The 25,431-nt window shown below is 47.6% G+C and overlaps 1 pseudogene; it reads right to left on the bottom strand.

Moving 5' to 3' along the window:
- The window catches only part of LOC123139830 (probable disease resistance protein RF9), a 37,518-nt pseudogene extending 16,175 nt beyond the window's left edge, over positions 1–21,343 (bottom strand).
- Positions 21,344–25,431: the final 4,088 nt, after the last annotated feature.

Raw genomic sequence — 25,431 nt, forward strand, 5'->3', positions numbered from 1 at the left:
AGGAGGAGTCGGAAAGCGTCCGCCAGTAAGGTGCTTCAGGATGTGACGGCGCCTGAGATTCTGACTGTGGAGGAAGAGAACACCACTCGACACACGGTGTCCTTCGCAAATCCGCTGACGAGTGCTCAGCAGCCCTCCCTCTTCACGACGCACCACGTCCCAGAGGACCAAGCTGGCGCAGCGAAGGAGGCAATACGCCAGGCGGGACTCATGATGGAGCAGCTGAAGACCATCCGGGATGCGAGCCAGGCAGCTTATGACGCCAGTTCTGCCCTCCAAAGCAATGTCCAGGTCAGTCGACCGCTGTTTGTTCTGTTGGATATGCTACCAAAAACTTTTCTTTTCCGGAATTTATAGTAGTCACCCACTGGGTGTGTCGAATAAACTCCGTGTTAGCGGGGGCACGCTGAGTGCACCCGCTGGGTGTAGTCCCCAAGGCTAAGGTCGACTGCTGGCAGTCGGCCTTAGGCTTTATGATGTCGATCTTTCTGTCAGTCGACTGGTCGACTGGATTTCACAAACCGGTGGGGGCACGCTGAGTGCACCCACTGGGTGTAGTCCCCGAGACTGTGGTCGACTGCTTGCAGTTGATCACAGTCTTAGAGAATGCATCTCGCACTTTTTTTTTGAGGTCGACTGGTCGACTTTGTCTTCAACAGGATTAGTGGGGGCACGCTGAGTGCACCCACTGGGTGTAGTCCCCGAGACTACGGTCGAATGCTTGTATTTGGCTGTAGTCTTAGAAACGTGTGTTTTTCCCTTTTTCACTCGGAAGTGAATTATATTTGACATTTAGTCGATTGGTTCTTCGCAGAACTCCTGTGATCTTGTGGCTCGCTACTCAGAGCTGGAACAAAAACATACTCAAGTCGAGCTGAGCTTGAAGCTGGTTCAGGAGAAGCTGACAAAGGCAAAGGAGGAGACCGAAGGTATGTTTGGTGAGACCCTGACGATTGCTTTTTCCCTTGCTTGTTTCAAAATCTGATCTTGCTGCAACTTGCAGGTAAGGTAAGAGAGGCCCAACAGAAGAAAGACCTTGAGCTAGCTGAGAAGACCAAGCTTGCTGACGAGAAGTTAGCTTCAGTCACCAAGCTTGAGCAAGACAATGCCAATCTGAAAGCTGCTCTTGGGATTGCCAACAAGGAGATCAGTCGACTGAAAACTGATAAAGCTGCCCTGACCGACCAAGTCAGCAAATTGACTGGGAAGAAAACTGATCTGGAGGCTTTCCTGAGTGGACTTGCCAAGAAGCTGTTTCTTATGCTTGAAGGTAAATCTCTATGCTTGGCAGACGTTTCCAATCGTGATTTTTCCATTCGACCATCCTCTTGACTTAGTGATCACCCTTGCAGAATTTTGTCAAAACTTTGAAGAAGAAACTAGCCGACTGGAGCCAAACCTCGACCCCGTCAATTCTCCTGTGAACGACGAAGTTGCCATGGATATTTTCCGACTGGAGTCTCGTGTTGCAGCTGTCGTGGACTATCTCGCAAGGCTGAAGGCCGCCACATCTCGCATCGACTCGACGCTCTGGCCTGAGGAGACACTTCAGAATGACCTTGAGTCGCTGATGGCCCGCTTGAACACAATCCCTGGTCGAGTGCAGGAGTGGAAGAAGTCCTCGGCTCGGTGTGGTGCAGATGTCGCTCTGTGTCTGGCCCGAGTCCACTGCAAAGATGCGCGAGAAGAGAAGCTGGCGGCCCTTCGGGTGGCCAATACCAAGAAGCACGACTTCAGGTCCTTTATGGAAACTTTCCTTGCAGCTGCCACTCGGATCGCCGACGGAATTGACCTTGATGAATTCGTTGCACCTTCCAGCCCTCCACAGGAGGGGTAAAAAACTTCTTCTGGCTCGATACTTTAAATTTGCCTCGGTATGCCGAGTGGGATTGTAACCGACAAACCTTAACGGGCTTGAAGCCTGAGCACTTTCGGTTCCTTTAGATGTCGATTCAAATTTGAATTTGGTGCTTGAATACGATTGTCTTCGGCTCGAGATGTCTTTTGCAGGTTCAAAGCAAGGCGCCTTTATTGCAATCGACTTATCCTGCGGTCCACTTAGGCGAGCACTGGGCCGCAGCTAAGCCTCCGAGTGGAAGTCGGGCTTACCACTCGGTAGGATTTTTATAACTTAGGCGAGCACAGGGCTGCAGCTAAGCCTCCGAGTGAGGGGGTTGCTCTTCACTCGGTGGAATTTTTATAACTTAGGCGAGTGCTTGGACTGCAGCTAAGCCTCCGAGTGAGAGGGTTGCTCTTCACTCGGTAGGATTTTTACAACTTAGGCGAGTGCTTGGACTGCAGCTAAGCCTCCGAGTGAGAGGGTTGCTCTTCACTCGGTAGGATTTTTATAACTTAGGCGAGTGCTTGGACTGCAGCTAAGCCCCCGAGTGAGAGGGCTGCTCTTCACTCGGTAGGATTTTATAACTTAAGCGAGTGCTTGGACTGCAGCTAAGCCCCCGAGTGAGAGGGTTGCTCTTCACTCGGTAGGATTTTTACAACTTAGGCGAGTGCTTGGACTGCAGCTAAGCCCCCGAGTGAGAGGGTTGCTCTTCACTCGGTAGGATTTTGATAACTTAGGCGAGTGCTTGGACTGCAGCTAAGCCCCCGAGTGAGAGGGTTGCTCTTCACTCGGTAGGATTTTTATAACTTAGGCGAGTCCGTGGACTGCAGCTAAGCCCCCGAGTGAGAGGGTTGCTCTTCACTCGGTACGTAGGATTTTGATAACTTAGGCGAGTGCTTGGACTGCAGCTAAGCCCCCGAGTGAGAGGGTTGCTCTTCACTCGGTAGGATTTTTATAACTTAGGCGAGTCCTTGGACTGCAGCTAAGCCCCCGAGTGAAAGGCTGGCTTGCCACTCGGTAGGATTTTGATAAACTTAGGCGAAACGGATTCGCGGCTAAGCCTCCGAGTGGGAGTCTGGCTCACCACTCAGTAGGATTTTTACAAACTTAGGCGAAACGGATTCGCAGCTAAGTCACCCACTGAAATAAAAAGTGACAAAAATTATGGAGGGACTATGACACTATTATTTTGAGGTCCATGAACTACAGAAGTACTTTATTGCAACTCATCCGAGTGATAAAACTTAAGTGTAGAATGGGCGGAGTAGCTCCGCGTTCCAAGCTCGGGGCTCGTCGATATTACGCTCGACGTTGTAAAGACGGTACGCCCCATTGTGGAGGACTTTGGTGACGATGAAGGGGCCTTCCCAAGAAGGAGCAAGCTTGTGTGGTTTGTGCTGATCCACTCGGAGAACCAAATCCCCTTCCTGGAAGGCTCGACCTCTCACATTTCTGGCGTGGAAACGGCGCAAATCTTGTTGGTAGATGGTCGACCGGATCAGAGCCATCTCCCTTTCTTCCTCTAAAAGGTCGACTGCGTCCTGCCGCGCCTGTTCAGCCTCTGCTTCGTTGTAGATTTCAATTCAAGGAGCATTGTGGAGAAGATCACTCGGCAAGACTGCTTCAGCTCCATAGACCAAGAAGAATGGAGTTCTTCCGGTCGACCGATTAGGTGTGGTCCGCAGTCCCCAGAGTACAGATGGAAGTTCGTCGACCCAAGCTCCAGCCGCGTGTTTGAGATCACGCATCAGTCGAGGCTTCAATCCCTTAAGAATCAGTCCATTAGCTCGCTCTGCTTGTCCATTCGACTGCGGATGGGCGACCGATGCGTAGTCGACCCGTGTGCCCTGGGAGTCGCAGAAAGCTCTGAATTCCTCTGAGTCAAAGTTCGACCCATTATCCGTAATGATGCTGTGCGGGACTCCATATCTGAATATTAGTTCCCTGATGAAGCTAACAGCAGTACCGGTGTCAAGGCTCTTGATTGGCTTAGCCTCGATCCACTTGGTGAACTTGTCGACTGCCACCAGTACATGCGTGAAGCCACTTCGTCCTGTTCTCAAAGGACCGACCATGTCCAGCCCCCAGACTGCAAAAGGCCAGACGAGTGGGATGGTCTTCAAAGCTGACGCAGGCTTGTGCGACATATTCGAGTAGAACTGACATCCCTCGCACTTATCCACTATCTCTTTTGCCATCTCATTCGCCTTTGGCCAGTAAAATCCGGCTCGGTATGCTTTGGCCACGATGGTCCGAGAGGACGCATGATGACCACAGGTCCCCGAGTGGATATCTTTGAGGATGAGTCGACCTTCTTCTGGTGTTATGCACTTCTGACTGACTCCAGTCGCGCTTTCTCTGTATAATTGTCCTTTGATTATGGTAAAGGCCTTAGATCGACGGACGATCTGTCGGGCCTCTTCCTCATCCTCCGGAAGCTCTTTCCTCAAGATATATGCGACATACGGAATCGTCCAGTCGGGAATGACCACCAAAACCTCCATGATCAAGTCGACCACCGCTGGGACTTCAACTTCAGTCGGATCTGTGGCACTCTTGGGCTGTGGAGTTTCTTCGGTGAAAGGATCTTCTTTGACTGACGGAGTGTGTATATGCTCCAAGAACACACCACTCGGAATGGCTTCTCTCTTGGAACCTATCTTTGCTAGATCATCAGCTGCTTGATTTTTCAGTCGGGGTATATGATGGAGCTCCAACCCCTCGAACTTCTTTTCCAGCTTCCTCACTGCACTGCAGTATCCAGTCATGGCTGGGCTTCTCACGTCCCACTCTTTCATCACCTGATTGACCACTAAATCCGAGTCGCCATAGACCATCAGGCGACGGACGCCGAGTGAAATGGCCATGCGCAACCCATATAAGAGGGCCTCATATTCTGCCTCGTTGTTGGAGGAATCAAAGTGAATCTGGAGCACATATCTGAGCTTATCTCCTCTGGGGGAAACCAGGACAACCCCAGCACCGGAACCATTCAACATCTTAGAGCCATCAAAGAACATGGTCCAATGCTCCGAGTGAACTTCAGTCGGCTGCTGCTGTTCAATCCACTCGGCGAGGAAATCTGCTATTGCCTGGGACTTAATGGCTTTCTTTGCCTCAAACTTGATATCAAGGGGAAGAAGTTCAATCGCCCATTTAGCCACTCGACCAGTTGCATCTCTGTTGTGCAAAATCTCTGATAGTGGAGCGTCGCTGACGACTGTGATGGAATGGTCAGAGAAATAATGAGCAACCTTCTTTGTGGTCATGTATATTCCATACACAAGCTTCTGATAATGAGGATATCTCTGCTTGGATGGAGTCAAGACTTCAGACAAATAATACACTGGGCGCTGAACTTTGAGAGCTTTTCCTTCTTCTTCCCGCTCGACCGTTAGCACAGTACTGACGACTTGTCCTGTGGCTGCGATGTAGAGCAACAGAGGCTCTTTGCTGATTGGAGCAGCAAGCACCGGCTGGGTGGAGAGCAGAGCTTTTAGCTCGGCAAACGCTGCATCAGCTTCTGGAGTCCACTCGAACTTGTCTGCCTTCTTCATCAGTCGGTAAAGAGGCAATGCCTTTTCACCGAGTCGTGAGATGAATCGACTTAATGCGGCCAAGCATCCAGTAAGCTTCTGGACATCGTGCACTCGCACAGGGCGTTTCATTCGGAGAATGGTGCCAATTTTCTCTGGGTTAGCGTCGATTCCCCGTTCGGAAACGAGAAAACCGAGTAACTTGCCACCAGGAACTCCAAATGTGCACTTTGATGGATTGAGCTTGATATCATACCTTCTGAGGTTGGCAAATGTTTCGGCGAGGTCAGCGAGCAGGTCGGACCCTTTTCGTGACTTGACAACAATATCATCCATATAAGCTTCCACATTCCGACTGATTTGAGTGAGTAGACACTTCTGAATCATTCGCATAAATGTGGCTCCGGCATTCTTGAGGCCGAATGGCATGGTGATATAGCAGAAGCACCCGAATGGAGTGATGAAAGCTGTTTTTACCTCATCGGGCCCGTACAGACGGATCTGGTGGTACCCGGAGTAAGCATCTAAAAAAGATAACCTCTCGCATCCCGCGGTCGAGTCAACGATTTGATCTATGCGAGGGAGAGGAAAGTGATCTTTCGGGCAGGCCCGGTTGATGTGCTTGAAATCAATGCACATTCGGAGCGACTTGTCCTTCTTAGGAACCATGACGACATTAGCGAGCCACTCGGAGTGGTATATCTCTCGGATAAATCCTGCCGCCAACAGTCGAGCCACTTCTTCACCAATGGCTTTTCTCTTCTGGACGGCGGACCGCCGAAGATGCTCTTTGACTGGTTTGGCAGATGAGTCAACTCTTAAGCGATGCTCAGCCAGCCCCCTGGGAACACCTGGCATGTCAGCGGGCTTCCATGCAAAAATGTCCCAGTTCTCACGGAGGAACTGGATGAGCGCTTCTTCCTATTTTGGGTCGAGTGTCGTGGAGATGCGGGTCGGAGCTGCTTCGGGGTCGGTCGGGTGAATGTGAACAGGCTTCGTCTCACCGGACGACTGGAATGCAGACTCTGTGGCGGGCTTCTTGGATCGCAGCAAGTCACTCGGATCTGCGTTTTGCTTGTATTCTTCGAACTCGACTGCTGTCACCTGGGAATCGGCAATCTTGGAGCCCTTCTGAAAGCACTCTTCTGCCTTTTTCCTATCACCGGTGACAGTGATCACACCTTTGGGACCGGGCATCTTCAATTTGAGGTACACGTAACATGGTCGAGCCATGAACCGTGCATAGGCTGGTCTCCCCAAAATGGCATGATATGCACTCTGAAAATCCACGACCTCGAACGTCAACTTTTCTTTGCGAAAATGCTTCGAATCACCAAACACCACGTCCAAAGCTATCTGGCCGAGTGACTCGGCCTTCTTCCCTGGTATAACTCCATGGAAGCTCATGTTACTAGTGCTCAGTCGGGACATCGGAATGCCCATACCTTTCAATGTGTCTGCATACAATAAGTTCAGCCCACTTCCACCATCCATCAGCACCTTTGTCAGTCGAGTGCCTTCGACAACTGGATCGACCACCAAAGCTTGCCTCCCAGGGGTGGCAATATGAGTCGGGTGATCAGATTGGTCGAATGTGATGGGTGTTTGAGACCACTTCAGATAATTTGCCTTTGCTGGGGCAACCATGTTCACCTCTCGGTTAATCACTTTCAGTCGACTTCTGCTTTCCACATCTGCAAAGATCATCAGAGTGGAGTTGATATGCGGATATCCTCCCTCACTGTCCTCTTTGTCTTCGGCCTTGTCCGACTCCTTCTCCTTGTCCTTAGACTGTTTTCCCTGAAACTGCTGGATCAGGAGTCGACATTGGCGAGTGGTGTGCTTTGGGTAAATGATATTCCCCTCTTCGTCTTTCTTCGTGTGAATGTGACATGGCATGTCCATCACGTCGTTCCCTTCTTTATCCTTTACCTTCTTGGGGTTCCAGGATCCTTTTGGTTTCCCCTTAAACTTTCCTTGAGTCACGGCCAGAGCCTCTCCAGGAGCTGCCGGTTCAGCCTTCCGCTTCTGTTTCCGACTGGTGTTTCCTTTTTCCGACTGACTCGGCTTGTGCTTGCCGCTTCGGAGTCGGTCTTCTTCTTCGCCGTTGGCGTACTTGGTAGCAATCTCCATCATCCGACTCAAGGTCATGTCACCGGTTCGACCAAATTTCAAACTCAGTTCTCTGTTCTTGACACCATCTTTGAAGGCGCAGACTGCCTGATGATCGGACACATTCTCTACAGTGTGGTGCAAAGTGATCCACCTCTGAATATACTCTCTGAGAGTCTCATTAGTTTTCTGCACGCAGACTTGCAACTCTGTCAATCCAGCTGGTCGCTTGCAAGTCCCTTCAAACGTTCTGATGAACACTCGGGACAGATCTTCCCAAGTGTAAATGCTGCTAGGAGGTAATTGAGTCAACCATGCCCTGGCAGAACCTTCCAGCATGAGAGGCAAGTGTTTCATGGCCACCTCGTCGTTCCCACCACCGATCTGAACTGCCACTCGGTAGTCTTCAAGCCAAGTTTCAGGCTTAGACTCACCAGTGAACTTGCTGACTCCTGTAGCCAACCTGAAATTGGGAGGAATAACTGCGGCTCTGATAGCTCTGCTGAAACATTCAGGACCAGAAACATGCAGTCGACTGTTTGTGGGTACATCTCTGTCGAGTGCACCTCGATGGGCTCTGTTCCGGTCGACCAACCCTTGCACGATAATGGACCGCGCGTCGAAGCCTGGTTCTCTAGGGTCAACTGGAACCCTACGCCCTGTACTGTACTGACGCCTATCATCTGGCTGCCGAGGAGCGTAAGACCCACCCCTCGGAGGGGAATAGGGCACTCGACGCCTATCATCTCGGTCGAATCTGTCGCCATATTGATCTCGCCGATTCTCGCGCCCTTCGTGCCGCGGAGGCGATCTGGGGCTGTGAGCCGACTGAACCGTATTCACAGTGACGGATCGACTGTGAATTCTGTTGCGCGACTGAGACACGGCTGAATTCTGATCTCCTGCTGCCCGGAGCAGATCCCTGATCTGCAGCAAACCTCTGCCAGCTTCCGACTGCGAAGGCTGGATGGACTCTGCTATACGGGCCGCAGCTGCTAAATTCTGAATTGGGGTTCGATATACCTGAGTCGGCGGGAAGAGTTGACGTCGACTGGTGTCGGGAACTCGTTGCCGTGCGCGCTCGTCGAGTGCTCGCTGAAGGTTCTCCAGTCGAGTGCGCTCGGCCAAATTGGCCAGACGCGCCTCCTCCAAGGCACGAGCCTCGGGGGTTTCTCCTGCGATGGGAATACGCAGGGGATCCTCGTTCCTGCGGCGAAGTTCCTCTCTTTGCAGAGAGTCGAGTGGCTCGGGCTGGTACTCTTCGTAGCCTCGTGCAGGGTCGCCGCCGTCACCTGCTCCACCACCACGGGCGAAGCCAGGAGGGCTGTGGGGCCCGTCGACCATCAAGATTTCCGCCGCTGGATCACTGCTTCCGCACTCGGATGCAGTCTCTACGGAGCCAGTCGACTGATCGAACAAGCCGTAGAGAGATTCGTTGGGCTCGATTGCCGCAACTTGGGTAGTGGCCGATTGGCGAGCCACCGCGTGACTCACCCATCGCTGAAGCCTCGACCGGCCTGAGCGCTTGCGCTGGCGGGAGACCGGGAGGGTGGACGATGGAGGAGCCGACCGATACTGGGTCGACGGTTGCCGCAGCAGAACGCCGCGGACACATGCGCGAAAATGCGTCGCACCGCAGACGGGGAGCGCATCTACGTCGAGTGGAGCCTCCTGGAGCCATGCGGAGTCGTCGGCGATGAAGGTGAGAGTGCCGAGACGGATCTCTTGACCCTCGACCAAAACTCCAGCAGACACCATGATGAAAGTACTCGGAAGAATCGCAACTTCTCCACAAAATCGCTAAAACACCTGCCCCACGGTGGGCGCCAACTGTCGTGGTTCTAAGCCTGACAGTAGAGTGGGGGGTAGGTATGGAGAGGCAAGGTCCTAGCTATGGAGAGGTTGTAAGCACAAAGGATGTACGAGTTCAGGCCCTTCTCGGAAGAAGTAACAGCCCTATGTCTCGGAGCCCGGAGGCGGTCGAGTGGATTATGTGTATATGAGCTACAAGGTGCCGAACCCCTCTGCCTGTGGAGGGGGGTGGCTTATATAGAGTGCGCCAGGACCCCAGCCAGCCCACGTAGGAGAGGGTTTAAGGTGAGTTAAGTCTGGGGCGTTACTGGTAACGCCCCACATAAAGTGCCTTTACTATCATAAAGTCTACTTGATTACAGGCCGTTGCAGTGTGGAGTGCCTCTTGACCTCCTGGTGGTCGAGTGAGTCTTCGTGGTCGAGTCCTTCAGGCCAGTCGAGTGAATCCTCGTTGGTCGACTGGAAGGCGACCTCTTCTAAGGATGTCCTGGGGTAAGTTACTTGGATCAGGTCCATGACCCTACCCTAGGTACATAACCCCATCACTCTGGACGCTCCTTCCGGGTTTTTTTATATATATTCACACGCGTTTTCGGCTTTTGAAATGGTTTTTTTCGGGGGGTTTCGATGTTTTGGTTTTCCACCGGTCTTCCTTAGCCTTTCACTAAAAAAATAAAAATAAAAAATTGCACAAAAAAACACGTTTTTTCCATTTTGCGAGAGTCGCGGTTTTGCTTCCGCGTGAGGCACTGTTTTGCTTTTGCGAGAGTCACGGCTGTGCCTCTCGGAAATGGAAAAAAAATGCATTTTCTATTTTTTTTTCCTTTCACGAGAGTCACGGTTTTGCTTTCGCGAGAGGCAGGCTTGTGCTTTAGCGAGAGTCACGGCCGTGCCTCTCGGAAACAAAAAAAAATGTGATTTTTGTTTTTTTTGTTCTTTCACGAGTCACGGTTTTGCTTCTGCGAGAGGCACGGTTGTGTTTTCGCGAGAGTCACGGCCGTGCCCTCGTAAACGGAAAAGAAACGTGTTTTCTGTTTTTTTTTCTTTCACGATAGTCACGGTTTTGCTTCCAGGCACAGTTGTGCTTTCGCGAGAATCACGGCCGTGCCTCCTCGGAAACGGAAAAGGATGTGTTTTCTCTTCTTTTTTTCTTCCTCGAGAGTCATGGTTTTGCTTCCGCGAGAGGCACGGTTGTGATTTCGTGAGAGGCACGGGTATGCCTCTTTCGGAAAGGGGAAAAATCAGTGCTCTCGGTTTGGTTTTTTCGTTCGGTTTTTTTGTGAAAAAAAAGTTTGTCAAAATCTATCAACATGGGATCTAGTTTTGAAGATCTCGACGCGACGAATTCAACGGTGAAAGCGGTTCGAGATTTGAACACACGATTTAAGAGATAAAACGTTTTGAATAAACAGATCTACGAAAAAAGGAAAACTCCCAGGTTGCGACAAGTGGCGCACATGCAGCGCGCCCCTTGTCGCAACCCGGGGAGGTTGGAGTGAGTTTGCAACGAGTACTCCTCAACTAGTGATTTTGACAGCAACCCCTAAAAGGAAAAAAAGATCAATACAAAAAGCGAATTGTCGCCGCATCGACTTAAAACGCTCGACAGCAATGATGGACGTCATGGCATACACATCGCCGTAGATCGACTGGGTACTCCCGGCGGATCTGTTGCTTGAGATCACAGCACGCTCTGACACCCGCACCCTCGTTCGGCGAACGCTCGCCTGTTTGGAGGAGAGCTGGCGAAAGGTCGTACCGACGTGCACGTTCTGTGCAGCACTTTTTATTTTCGTGATTATTAGCGATGGAGGATTAGTGGCTTAATGTGTGGCTTGCTGCATTAACCACGGGAAGATTAGGGACCTTTAGATTTTGCAGATAGAGGGGCCTGATTGATTGGATCTGCCCCCTCTCTTCCTTTTATAGGTGTAGTAAATTCAACTTCCAATCTCCTATGCTAAAACAAAAACCCATCCAATCTACTCTAACTGCAAAAAAATTTCAAAATAGGTCAAAAGCAAGGAACCAGTTTTGGTTCACTTGACTTCCTTCTGCACCTTCTATTCCTCGAATACGAACATTAGCAAAAGGCCATATATTGCCAAAAAAAATTGTATAAATACACTTGCTCGTATACAAATAAGCATATGTGAGTAAATCCCTAGGGAGTTCCCTTGCTCCGACCACAGTGCAAAGATAAACCGGGTGGTGCATTACACTAGCGCCCAAGATTAAAGAATCAAACCAATAATTTGCAAAAAAGAAATCAAATGAAATTTTGTAAACCTCTTGATTTCTTACTTCCCACTCATGTAAAGACATGATTATTTTTTAATGTAAAATATTAGGGTTTATGAAAAAATCATAATTTTAACTTTCAGAGACTGACCTTCTGAAATTTAAAACTTGCACAAACTTAAATTTGCAATTTTGTAAGTTCAAATTTGAAGAACTTTAAAAAATTAGAGGTTTCTCACTCACAAAAAGGTGGGAAACTACCATGTAAGAGAAAACTGAGAGTGGATGACCGGAGCCCCCTTTGTCCCGACAAGGGCCGCTTACTCCAATGTGGTTTGCCCACAGGCACGAGCAACCGCACAGGAGTATTATTTACTTCCCGCGTTTTTCATTGCGTCAGCAAATTTTTCTGACCGTTGGATCTGTCACCAAGATTCATGGTTATTTCCTTATTTATTTTGATTATTTCTTTTATTTGATGGTTTTGTGGATCAAATATCAGGTTCGGTTTTGTACCCATTAACGTCACGCAACCATGAAGAGCTATAGATACCCTTATCTTCTCGGCCCAGTAAGTCCATTTCTTCTCCGTTTTTCGATATGGTTTGTCCATTGGTTGTGGTTGTGCTGTGGTTTGACTAGTTTGGTGTTGGATTAATTCCAAATTATCTTCTTTGAAGATCTTGTAGAGCATTTGTTGTGGTTCTTAGGGGAGTGATGTCTTGGTGGTGTAAATTTTGGTTCCTTTTCGAACTGTTAGTGGATTTTGGTTCTTTGTGTGTGGATCTATTATCGGAGACCTATTTTGGTGGTGAGATTATCTATAAACACTAACTTTTCCCGCCCTCCTGAACCACCCACCCTTCACTGCCATATCCCCTCCCATCTGCTCTGTCCGCTCTCTCTTTTCTTAATGTATCGTGCATGCATTTTGATGTATTTCTTGGTATGTTTGTGCCTATATCTATGACTCTAGTTATCCACTCTAGTTATGTGCACTGAGTCAAAATTAGCTTGCTTGTTTTTAGTTTATTTTAATGCATTAGTGGTAGTTGGTTGACTTCAAAATTGAGATCAGGCCTATCCTCCACGTCGCCAAGAAGATCGAGGCAAGCAACCCACCCGTCACATACCTATGTATGTTACCTCTGCTAATTCTCTCTACCTTGGCACATTAATTCATTTCTTCGATGTTGGTGTCCTTCCATTAGAGGCAAGCAATGAAGTAGCTCAAAGAACCCCTTCCATTAGAGGTGAGCGGAGCAAGGGGAAGCCGACGTGTTTGGTGGTTCTCCGGATGCAGGATTGCAAGAACGGAGTTCTGGATGCATGTCGTCCGGAAGAGCGACGAAGCAGTTCTTCAATTGGAGGAGAAAAAAGCAAGAGGCTGGCATGCTTTGGTGGATGTGAAATGGCTAGCCGGGAGGGCCAGATCCAAGGCATCGAATCGCTGGAAGCAATCCCTCAACAAATACAAAAAATAATCAATTTTTATGTTCTTCTGTTATTACAATAGTTATGCTATTTGAAGTACAAATATAAATCATGCACATGTTGTCTATTCATTAATGAAACCAACTTCCATGACTCATTTGGCATACCCTAGAAGTTTATATAAGCATATCTATTAGTAATACTCTAGAGAACACAATTAATATTTTTGTTAGATTATATGCTTTACGAATTGTCATGGTGTAAAATGATAAAAATATATAGAAACACACACACACACACATGCAAATATATATTTATAAACAATATAGTTAATAAAATATTTAAATATTGCTTTGAAGGAAATTTTTGTTATATCATAAAATAAATTTAGGAGAAGCAAAATTTTATTGATATACATTAAAACATCATGACAAATAGAGAATGTTATATGTATTATTTAGCAACAATTTTATTTTGTTAACTAAGATATCTAAGTCATAGAAAATTCTACTAATTAAAACTATACTATTATACAACTATTTAAACAAGTACAAAGTTGAATATAAAAATTAAAAATTCCATAGGTTTGGGACCTTAACGGAGTGACATATCTCATTTGTTTCTCCTAAATTAAAAATTCCACCAGTGCCTACCACTGGCAAAACATTCAGATCACCAGATCCCCCCTTTATCAACAGGTCTATTATCATGTCTCTTTCTGCATCCCTCCCGTACACCTGACATTCAGTTGAAAGAGAAGTTGTCATGCCAGCATTCCTGGCAATATTCTGACTCTTACTTGAATATTCTGGCAAGGTCTCAAGCTGAAGAGCCCTCTGCACAAAATTTCCATTACTGTGCAGAAGATTCACTGTTTCATTGATCCTCTTAGAAATGCTATCTTTAATCTGAAAAGGCGGCATGTTACAATGAGATGGCCCCTCCTCTTCACGTTTACTTTTTCTGACACGCGAGATCCAATCAGTTATTTGGCTTGTGGCGCTGCGTAATAATTTAGCAACAGAAGAGGATGAGGGCACATAGCTTCCCTCAGGATTAGTGCCTGCAGGTGCACTACAGCCTTTCCCTACATAAGAAATTAAACTCTCGGTTAACTGTGGACGAACAAATGAAGGCCATTTAAGCAAAAGCAAATATTATCCTGTAAGTACTTATAGGTAATAAAAGTTCCATAAGGTAGAGATTCCTCTACCTTCCGCACAGAAAATTTAACAAAAGCCGAATTATTAAAAAACAATTAAGCAAGAGATAATCTGAGGGGCGGTGCCTATACGATATGCAACTGCTCTTGGTTACATATTACACCGATATAAAAGAAGCTGAAAGCAACCAAAATGGAACAGTATAGAGAAATGAAGCACCTTGTTCGATCTGTTGCTGGAGTCGGTAGTAGTCGAGCTCGTCCATCACATCCTCCGAGTCATAAAGCAGCTCTATGAGATCATCCAGTGACTGGGCCAGAGGCTGGTTGTCGATCCTCCTACCCTTTGCAGCAGCAAGAACCATCTCCACGTACTTCATCTCAAGTTTGAGCTTGTCCACATCTTCAGCAAGCCTGATTTCACGAGTCCAGGCTTCCATCTGTCCAGTGAACAGGCTCCCAAGGATGCTTTGCACCAGCCATCTGCTGGAATTTAGTCTATTTTGGGCAGCTCAATAACTATTTTAGAAATTCCTAATAAATCCTAAAGGCCCACTTAGCCCATTTGTGCAAGGCAAGGGATACTACTAAAAGTTTAGTCCCACATTGCTAGTTTAGTGGGAGTTGGACCACCTTATAAGGAGGGTTCTTTCCCCACTTGTATGAGCATGAGAACAAGAGGGACATCCACGTGCGCTCCTCCTCCGCCGCCCGACTCGCCACGACGCGCCGCGGGTTGCGGGAATGAGCCGAGCCGATATCTAAATTTTTTCCACGCACTACGGGTATACGAAAGGTCACTCGGGAGATGGAAAGTGTTTGCTGTAGTGGAGATTAAATGCGAATGCTGCACCCTTCGGCTGTTGTCTGTTCGTTTCATCTCCCTCGGTCCCTTCAGCTCCCGATGCTGCCTCTCACCTCCTTCTCTTGCGCCTATAAAAGGGAGGTCGCTCCTCTCAGCAAGATGCACCAGAACTACTTCTTCCTCTCGCCAACGGTTCCTGAGCACTGCGCTGCTGCTACGATCTTCTCCATCCCGGCTTGCGGCATGCACGGCAGGTCGGGACAGTAGGCCTCCGAAACCGCACTCTTTGAGTCCTGTACGGGAGAAGGGTGATAAGGTTTTTGGGGAGCGCTCTGCGCGACTACTGGCTGATTCATCACGGACGATCCGGTCGCCGACGACTACTTCCCCGACGACGACTTCTTCCCCGACGTCCACGACCTCCTCGACGACATGGCAGGCGAGGACACCGACCCCAAGTCCAGCGCTTCTGCTGCTGCTGTGCCGTACGTGTTCTTCTCCTTTCTGTTAGAAGTCCTGCTATAGTTCTTGGCTCTAGTTTCTGTCCTACGTATGTTAGGTTCTATGTCGTATAAGCAACTTCATCTAGTGACTGTTCTAGATGTGTTTACCTCAAGTTCATATATGCAGACGATGTTTACCTTCTCTCTATCAGATTGCATGACTTGCTTTATATTTGCTATTTTAGTCATGTTTTATCTACTATTTCTGTTAATAAAATCATTCGGTAAATTGCTCATATTTCCAACAATCCAAAAACCTTATCATAGGCAATTTACCCCAAGTGGTTTTGCTGCTTCCATGAGACCTCCTATGTTTGAGGGTATCCACTATAAGAGGTGGCACGTGAGAGCGGTCTTATGGTTTCAGACCATGAGCTGTTATGACGCCACTCTTGGCAAACCTGAAGCAGAGCAAGATGCCCAACAGGCACAAGCTTTTCAGAAAATGGATACTCTGTTTAAGGCTGCTCTCTTGAGTGTTCTTGGTGAGAATATAGTTGATGCTTATGCGTCAATTGACAATGGAAAAGATATGTGGGATGCACTCGAGGCCAAGTTTGGGGTCTCGGATGCCGGCACTGAGCTGTATATCATGGAGCAATTCTATGATTATAGGATGACTGAAGAGCGCTCCGTGGTTGAGCAGGCTCATGAGATACAGTCATTTGCTAGAGAACTTGAGCACTTCAATTGCATACTACCGGACAAGTTTGTTGCCGGGGGTATCATTACTAAGCTTCCTCCTTCATGGAGGAACTTTGCTACCTTACTGAAGCACAAGAGACAGGAGTTTTCCGTTCCGGATCTCATTGGTACTTTTGATGTGGAAGAAAAGGCGAGAGCAAAGGACACACGTGCTCGAGGTATTGAGGGAGGATCTAGTGCCAATGTGGTACAGAAGCAGAACTTCCAGCCCCACAAGTTCAAGAACAAGGGCAAGTTTGATGGTAAAGCAAAGTTTGATGGAAAGAACAAGGCTGTGCAACACACGAACTTCAAGAAGAAGAATGGCAAGAAGAAAGGTGCTTGTCATGTGTGTGGAGATCCTGATCATTGGGCTCCTAGTTGCCCTAATCGCTATGACAAGCGTCATCCTGGGAAAGGCGGCAAGACCGCTAATGTTGTCATTGGAGACACTGACATGAAGGATGCTGGGTATGGTATATTTCCCACTATTCTTTCAGTATGTCATTCTCCTGATTGGTTGATTGACACGGGTGCTAATGTGCATGTATGCGGTGATATTTCCATGTTTTCGTCTTATCAGACCGCAGGGACTTCAACCGTGCTGATGGGCAACGGTTCAAGTGCTTCTGTTCGTGGTGTTGGCACGGTCGATCTGAAGTTTACTTCGGGGAAGATCGTGCGGCTGAAGAACGTGCATTATGTCCCCTCCGTCAATAAAAATCTTGTTAGCGGATCTCTTCTGTGTAGAGATGGCTATAAGCTTGTCTTTGAGTCGAATAAATTTGTAATATCCAAGTATGGAACGTTTGTTGGTAAAGGCTATGAGTCAGGAGGCCTGTTTCGTTTATCCTTATCAGACGTTTGCAATAAAGTTGTTAATCATATTTGCAACAATAGTGAATCAAATGTGTGGCATTCACGTCTTTGTCATGTTAACTTTGGTTGCATGTCGCGACTAGCGAAGTTGAACTTAATCCCTAGTTTCACCACTGTCAAGGGATCTAAGTGTCAAGTGTGTGTGCAAGCTAAGCAACCTCGTAAATCTCACGTGACTGCGGAGACGAGAAATCTTGCACCAGTAGAACTTATACATTCAGATCTATGTGAAATGAATGGTGTTTTGACAAAAGGTGGAAAGAAATATTTCATGACGTTAATTGACGACTCCACTAGATACTGCTGTGTGTATCTTCTGAAATCTAAGGATGAGGCTTTGAACTTTTTCAAGATCTATAAAGCTGAAGTGGAAAACCAACTTGATCGGAAAATCAAGAGGCTTAGGTCCGACCGTGGTGGAGAGTATTTTTCCAATGAATTTGATGCTTTTTATGTGCGGAACATGGTATAATCCATGAGAGGACGCCTCCCTACTCACCTCAGTCAAATGGGGTGGCCGAAAGAAAGAACCGTACTCTAACTGATTTGGTTAACGCCATGTTAGACACATCGGGTCTCTCCAAGGCATGGTGGGGGGAGGCGATATTGACAGCATGTCATGTCCTAAATCGAGTTCCCACAAAGAACAAAGAGATAACTCCATTCGAGGAATGGGAGAAGAAAAGGTTAAAACTCTCTTATCTGCGAACATGGGGTTGTTTGGCGAAAGTCAATGTTCCAATTCCAAAGAAGCGGAAACTTGGACCAAAGACTGTGGATTGTGTTTTCCTGGGATATGCTTTTCATAGCATTGGCTATAGATTCTTGGTTGTAAAATCTGAGGTACCTGACATGCATGTCGGTACGATCATGGAGTCGAATGATGCGACTTTCTTTGAAGATATCTTTCCCATGAATGATATGGCTACCTCATCTAATCAGGAGATGTCTAGTTCATCGAATCAGGAACCAGTTACAATTACTGAACCTGCCATTTTGATGGAACACTTTGAAAGTCCTGTGGAGGAGAACAATGAAGTTCCTATTAGGAGCAAGCGACAGAGGACTGCAAAGTCCTTTGGTGATGATTTTCTTGTGTATCTCATAGATGACACTCCCAGTTCTATTTCAGAGGCCTATGCATCGGAAGATGCAGACTACTGGAAGGAAGCAGTTCGTAGCGAGATGGATTCCATCTTGGCGAATGAAACTTGGGAGATAACTGATCGTCCTTATGGGTGCAAACCTATAGGATGCAAATGGGTATTCAAGAAGAAGCTTAGGCCTGATGGTACTATTGAAAAGTACAAGGCTCGGCTCGTGGCTAAGGGTTATACCCAAAAGGAAGGTGAAGATTTCTTTGATACTTACTCACCTGTGGCTCGACTGACCACTATTCGAGTTCTACTTTCACTAGCTGCCTCACATGGTCTTCTCGTTCATCAAATGGATGTTAAGACTGCTTTCCTAAATGGAGAGTTGGATGAGGAAATTTATATGGAACAACCAGATGGGTTTGTAATAGATGGTCAGGAAGGGAAAGTGTGCAAGTTGCTGAAGTCTTTGTATGGACTCAAGCAAGCACCCAAACAGTGGCATGAGAAGTTCGAAAGAACTTTAACAGCTGCAGGCTTTGTTGTGAACGAAGCTGACAAATGTGTGTACTATCGCCATGGTGGGGGCGAGGGAGTTATGCTTTGCTTGTATGTTGATGACATACTGATTTTCGGAACAAATCTGAATGTTATTAAGGAGGTCAAGGATTTCCTATCTCACTGTTTTGAGATGAAGGATTTAGGAGTGGCTGATGTCATTCTGAACATCAAGTTGTTGAGAGATGATGATGGTGGGATTACATTGCTTCAATCTCACTATGTGGAAAAGATCTTGAGTCGCTTTGGCTATAGTGACTGCAAGCCCTCTCCAACACCATATGATGCTAGCGTGCTGCTTCGAAAGAATCGAAGAATTGCTAGAGATCAATTGAAGTATTCTCAGATTATTGGCTCGCTTATGTACTTAGCCAGTGCTACAAGACCTGACATCTCTTTTGCTGTTAGCAAACTGAGTCGGTTTGTCTCAAAACCAGGAGATGTGCATTGGAAAGCTCTAGAGAGAGTTTTGCGTTATTTGAAAGGCACTGCAAATTATGGAATTCACTACACTGGGCATCCAAAGGTGCTTGAAGGGTATAGTGACTCAAACTGGATCTCAGATGCTGATGAGATAAAGGCCACGAGCGGTTATGTATTCACTCATGGAGGTGGCGCTGTTTCTTGGAAGTCTTGCAAGCAGACCATCTTAACGAGGTCAACAATGGAAGCAGAACTCACAGCACTAGATACAGCTACGATCGAAGCAGATTGGCTTCGCCGGCTCTTGAATGACTTGCCGGTTGTTGAGAAACTTGTACCGGGTGTCCTTATGAACTGCGACAATCAAACTGTGATCACGAAAGTGAGCAGCTCAAAGGATAACATGAAGTCATCAAGACACGTTCAGAGAAGGTTAAAGTCTGTCAGGAAAATGAAAAACTCCGGAGTTATTGCATTGGATTATATCCAAACGTCTAAAAATCTGGCAGATCCTTTTACTAAGGGTCTATCACGTAATGTGATAGATAATGCATCGAGGGAGATGGTATGAGACCCACAATATGAGTTGTTCACAGTGGTAACCTATTCTTTGTGATCGGAGATCCCGTGAATTAGATGTGGAAGACAAGCTGTTGGTCAACTGAGAGGAGAGTATCCCTACTATTCTCAATACCACTCCATGAAGATGCAATACTCTCCTAATCTGCATGGCAGGTTGATGTATATCTTAATGTGTTCTAAGTGGCTTATTTAAGCAGAGATGTTATCCTGCAGAACATCTTTTGAAGAACACACCTATATGAGTCTGATTGTCAAACGTCGCAATCTATGAGAATAGGGTTCTCTCTAGTAAACTCATGAAAGGTCACGGAGTATGACACATAAGCTCCACCCGCGGGGAAGACCCACGGTAGCCACGTATCGGTCAAGGCTTTATGTGAAGCTAGATTCGCACAAAACTTGCAGTTCAAGGTCCAGTCCATTGTTCAAGTTGCTTACTAGTGTAGCATAGAGTTCTAGGTGGAAGTTCAGCTTAACAGTCTCCACTGCAGTACCGGTATATAAAACAGTGTTTTGGAACCAAAGGCAAATTTCTGTGTGCCTCTGGGATCTGGTGGGGGATTGCTGGAATTTAGTCTATTTTGGGCAGCCCAATAACTATTTCAGAAATTCCTAATAAATCCTAGAGGCCCACTTAGCCCATTTGTGCAAGGCAAGGGATACTACTAAAAGTTTAGTCCCACATTGCTAGTTTAGTGGGAGTTGGACCACCTTATAAGGAGGATTCTTTCCCCACTTGTATGAGTATGAGAACAAGAGGGACATCCACGCGCGCTCCTCCTCCGCCGCCCGCCTCGCCACGACGCGCCGCGGGTTGCGGGAATGAGCCGAGCCGATATCTAAATTTTTGCCACGCACTACGGGTATACGAAAGGTCACTCGGGAGATGGAAAGTTTTTGCTGTAGTGGAGATTAAATGCGAACGCTGCACCCTTCGGCTGCTCTCTGTTCGTTTCATCTCCCTCGGTTCCTTTAGCTCCCGGCGCTGCCCTCTCACCTCCTTCTCTTGCGCCTATAAAAGGGAGGTCGCTCCTCTCAGCAAGATGCACCAGAACTACTTCTTCCTCTCGCCACCGGTTCCTGAGCACTGCGCTGCTGCTACGATCTTCTCCATCCCGGCTTGCGGCGTGCACGGCAGGTCGGGACGGTAGGCCTCCGAAACCGCACTCTTTGAGTCTTGTATGGGAGAAGGGTGATAAGGTTTTTGGGGAGCGCTCTGCGCCCTACTGGCTGATTCATCACGGATGATCCGGTCGCCGACGACTACTTCCCCGACGACAACTTCTTCCCCGACGTCCACGACCTCCTCGACGACATGGCAGGCGAGGACACCGACCCCAAGTCCAGCGCTTCTGCTGCTGCTGTGCCGTACGTGTTCTTCTCCTTTCTGTTAGAAGTCCTGCTACAGTTCTTGGCTCTAGTTTCTGTCCTACGTATGTTAGGTTCTATGTCGTATAAGCAACTTCATCTAGTGACTGTTTTAGATGTGTTTACCTCAAGTTCATATATGCAGACGATGTTTACCTTCTCTCTATCAGATTGCATGACTTGCTTTATATTTGCTATTTTAGTCATGTTTTATCTACTATTTCTGTTAATAAAATCATTCGGTAAATTGCTCATATTTCCAACACCATCCTATTGCTGCATCAACAACCGTGCCAAGCAACCCTGACATCTCTGCCCGGCACACCTGAGGCAGCACAGCAAGGGCAGGAGCAAACACTGGTGGAAAAAGGGCCTTTGGTCGCGGTTCGCAACTGCCATTAGTCGCGGTTGCGCAACCGCGACCGAACGGGCGCGACTAAAGACCCCCCCCTTTAGTCGCGGTTGCTTAAGAACCGCGACTAAAGGCCCGTCCACGTGGGCGCCAGGTGGCCGTCGGGGCGGAGGACCTTTAGTCGCGGTTCTTCTGGCCAACCGCGACTAAAGGCCGCCGCAGGTTTAGGGTTTTAGCCCCCCCCCCCTAAACCTGTTTTCTGTTTAATTTGTATTTTTTTATTTCTTTTGTGCTTTATTTTAATTTTGAAGGAGTTTCATATATTCTACGGTACTACATACATGCATATGAATGTACAATTTCAAATAAATTTGAAATTAGAACCAAAAAGAATTCAAGAGGAATATACAATATATATTCAATATCATCGGATGACCATATACAATTTTGAACAAGTTTCCATACATGATTTAATGCATATAAAGTTCTACGTCCTCGTAATAGTGTTCTCCTTTAGGATGGAAGACTTCCCTGCTGAACCATCCAGCTAGTTCCTCTTGAAGTGGTCGGAAGCGAGCTTCTGGACTAAGCATCCACCGGAGGTTATTCCTCTGAGCATTGGTATCACTCGGAACCCGCTCCGAGGTGTATCTCCGGATCATCTCACAGACATAGTATCCACATAGATTGGTCTCCGGTGGCTGAATATCCCCAGCATTCTTAGCCTTTAACATTTTGAATTCTAGCTCTTTTTTGAATTCACCGACCTTTGTATCTACGAACCGTCTCCAAACCCTACGAGGCAAAGAAAATTAAATGAACAAGAGAGTTATTAATTAGTTACTTGATATTAGGAAATGAACGAAATAGGCCGATCGATATAGAGCGCAAATGAATGAAAATAATTACTTCTGCAGCATTCTTCTCATGCCGCCCCAAAGCTTTGGATCCATATTCACAGAGTCGTGGACGAGACATTCTGAGGTGTTAACTTTAATTACTAGCAGAATCCAGTGGAACCTGCGGACACGATACATGCACAGTACGTCATGCATAACTCATCGATTAGCCGGCCACATACCATGCATGGAGTAAACAAAAGAGAATGTGCTCAAGACAGAAACACTCACTCAAAATGGTAAGGAAATAGAATATCACTTTTGAGTTCCTGCTTTGTAAGAAACTGCCACAGGTCTGCCTCCACGTCGGCGGGGGTAACGCTCCAACACATGTCCATTAACGATGTGTGGGTCAATGAACCCAACATCATGGATGTTCCTTACTCTGCATTCCTTAATCTTCATTCTGCATGTATAATAGCGGACACAACAATATAGTTAGGACATATATATAGTGCAGGCAATATGAACGAGATGGGGTAGAAATTAATAAATCACTTACAGAACGTAGCAACTGATGATAGATTTATCGAGCTCGCGCAGATTGAAAAGCTGGAACAATTCACTCAGTTCAATTTGTACATAGTAATGTTTGAAGTGATGCTCATGTCTAACTTCCGCATAAATATATTCTTTGGCGTTTTTATTTTTTATGTAACCCTTGTACCATTTCAGCAGACCTTTCATTTGTGGAGGTAGATCCTTTTCCTGCGCAGGCTCGACGAGAGGCCCATTCTTGACATATGTAATTACTACCTCCTTCACTAGCACCTCATCAAGGCCTAACAGTTCACGAAGAGTAATACCAAAGTTGGCCGCTTGTTCTCTGGCACTCGTTACAGTCAATCCCTGTGCTGCCGCAGCTTGTATGATCTCGGGGGCATCCGGACAGAAGGCTTCCACTATAAGCGGGGCAATCGATTGTTTACTTTGTTCCCCGAGCTGGGCAACTTGTTTCCCGCTTTTTTTACTTTCGGCCTTCTCCCGCTCTTTGTTCTCCTTGAACATGAGTGCCTGCCTGCGAAGTTCACGTGCATAGTCGTTAGGCAGATTCTTCGCGGCTTGGGACGGTGTGCTCAAAAATGACTTAGCCCACTTCTTTTGCTCATCAGAAAATACTGGCTTGGGCTCGGGCTCTCTTTTCTTCTTGCAGTCCGCCTTCCATTTCTCCAAATCAGCAGCCGCGGCCGCGTCGACTTCCTCGGCACTACGTTCCCAAGGCCTTGTGGGGAGAGGCTTCAGTGATGGCTCCGGTACCTTTGTGGTCTTAGGTACATAAGGGTCCGGGTTAATAATCCAGGACTGCTTCTGCTTCTTTGCCGGAGGTGGATTGGGGGGCGGCGTCTGATCACCCGCCGGACGAGGACTGGGGGGCGGCGGCTGATCACCCGCCGGACGTTGTGGACTGGGGGGCGGCGTCGGCTGACGTGACGGAGGTGTAGGTGAACCGCCACCACCACCACCACCACCACCACCGCCACCGCCACCACCACCACCGTAGGGGGGTGGACTTGTTGTCCTTGGCGCCTCGCCTGGAAACTTGATAAACTTCTTTTGCCATAGAATGAAATGGCGCTTGACATCTCCAAGTCTTTTCTCCCCTTCAGGTGTAGCAATGTCAATCTCCAGGTCCTCAAACCCTTGGACTATGTCCTCCACCGTGACACGAGCATAGCCATCTTGAATGGGGTTGTTGTGGTGGAGTGCTCCAGGTAAACATGGTAAAGCACTGCCGATGGCTACCTTCATGGACATGTTCCCGATAGGATAATACAGATGACATTCTTTCATCTCCTTTATATCGTCCACGGGGTAGCGAGGAGGCTCCGGTGAAGTAATTTCGACCACCAGAGGCTCCGGTGCAGTAATTTCGATCGTCGGTGCATCTGCACCAGCCGGTGGGGCCTCCGTGGAAGCCACGCTGCTTCTCCGCTGCTGGCTTCCGAGATCCGCTGGATGATCTTCATGCTGCACCCGAGCTGCATCTATTTCGGCTACTAGTACACTCATGGTTTTCTTCATCACATCCATTTCCGATGCCAACCGCGCCACAACATCTGCTTCCCGATCCATCTTTCTCTTACGGCTTCTGTAACCGTACGGGTCATCGTTCTGGGAACCCTATTTTCCACGGAATGTGCCCCATGCCTCGTACACGTCCTCCGTGTTCAGGATTCCCGAGGGCTTTTGTCAGCGCGTCGTTCTCTCTGTTGAACTTGATCTTCCCCTGTTGAGCATCCCTCATTGCGTTAATAAGGGCTTGGGTGGGTTTAATTAATTTGCCCCGGTAAACACACTCCCCTGTCTCCGGGTTCAGCGTTCCCCCATGCCCGTACCACCAGCTTTTGGCCCTTGGGTCCCATCCCTCCGTACCTGGACGGATTCCTCGCGCCGTCAGCTCGTTCTCCATCTTCTCCAACCTAGGCACCCAAATGCGATACCCTCCTGGCCCCATAACATGATTGTACTCCTTCTTAGCCGCATTTTCCTTAATTTTTTTCGATATTTGAATGAACTGCTCCGATTTCTTTTGCTTCACAAATTCTGGCCAATCATGTTTCAGTTTCTCATATTGTCCTTTGAAATCCGGAGTCTTGTTCTGCTTGACAAAGTCATGGACTAGATTTTGCTTGAATTTCCGGAATGCGTCGGCCATCTTATGAAGAGCGAACTGTTTGACTAGCCTCCTCCTCTCCTTGTTTTCCTCAATCTTGTTACCCTCCTCATCGAATTTGTTGTATTCCGGAGGTAGAACGAAATGTTCCATAAGCTTCTTGAAGCAATCTTTTTTTGTTCTCTTATTGACAAAAGTGAAACCATCAATTCGTGCCTTCTTTGGCTCATTCCACTCCTGGATGGTGATCGAGACGTTGTCTCTAACAATGGCTCCGCATTGGCTGACAAACTTGGTGGCGTTCTTGCGGGGCTCCAGCGGCCTGCCGGTTGCACTGTCGACAACCTCGATGGTGCATGTTTCTCCTTGTTTCATCGTCTTGGTTGCGCCACGCTTTGACGACGTACTCGATTGTTTCGACGATCCGGCCGAGGGCTAAAATAAGAAAGAGTCGCGCGCGTTAGTACACACATATTTATTCAAATCAGTTAGTTTGTATCACCAGAGGCTCAATGTATATATATACCTCGGCG

This window comes from Triticum aestivum, chromosome 6B (assembly GCF_018294505.1).
Source record: "Triticum aestivum cultivar Chinese Spring chromosome 6B, IWGSC CS RefSeq v2.1, whole genome shotgun sequence".
Lineage (NCBI taxonomy): Eukaryota > Viridiplantae > Streptophyta > Magnoliopsida > Poales > Poaceae > Triticum > Triticum aestivum.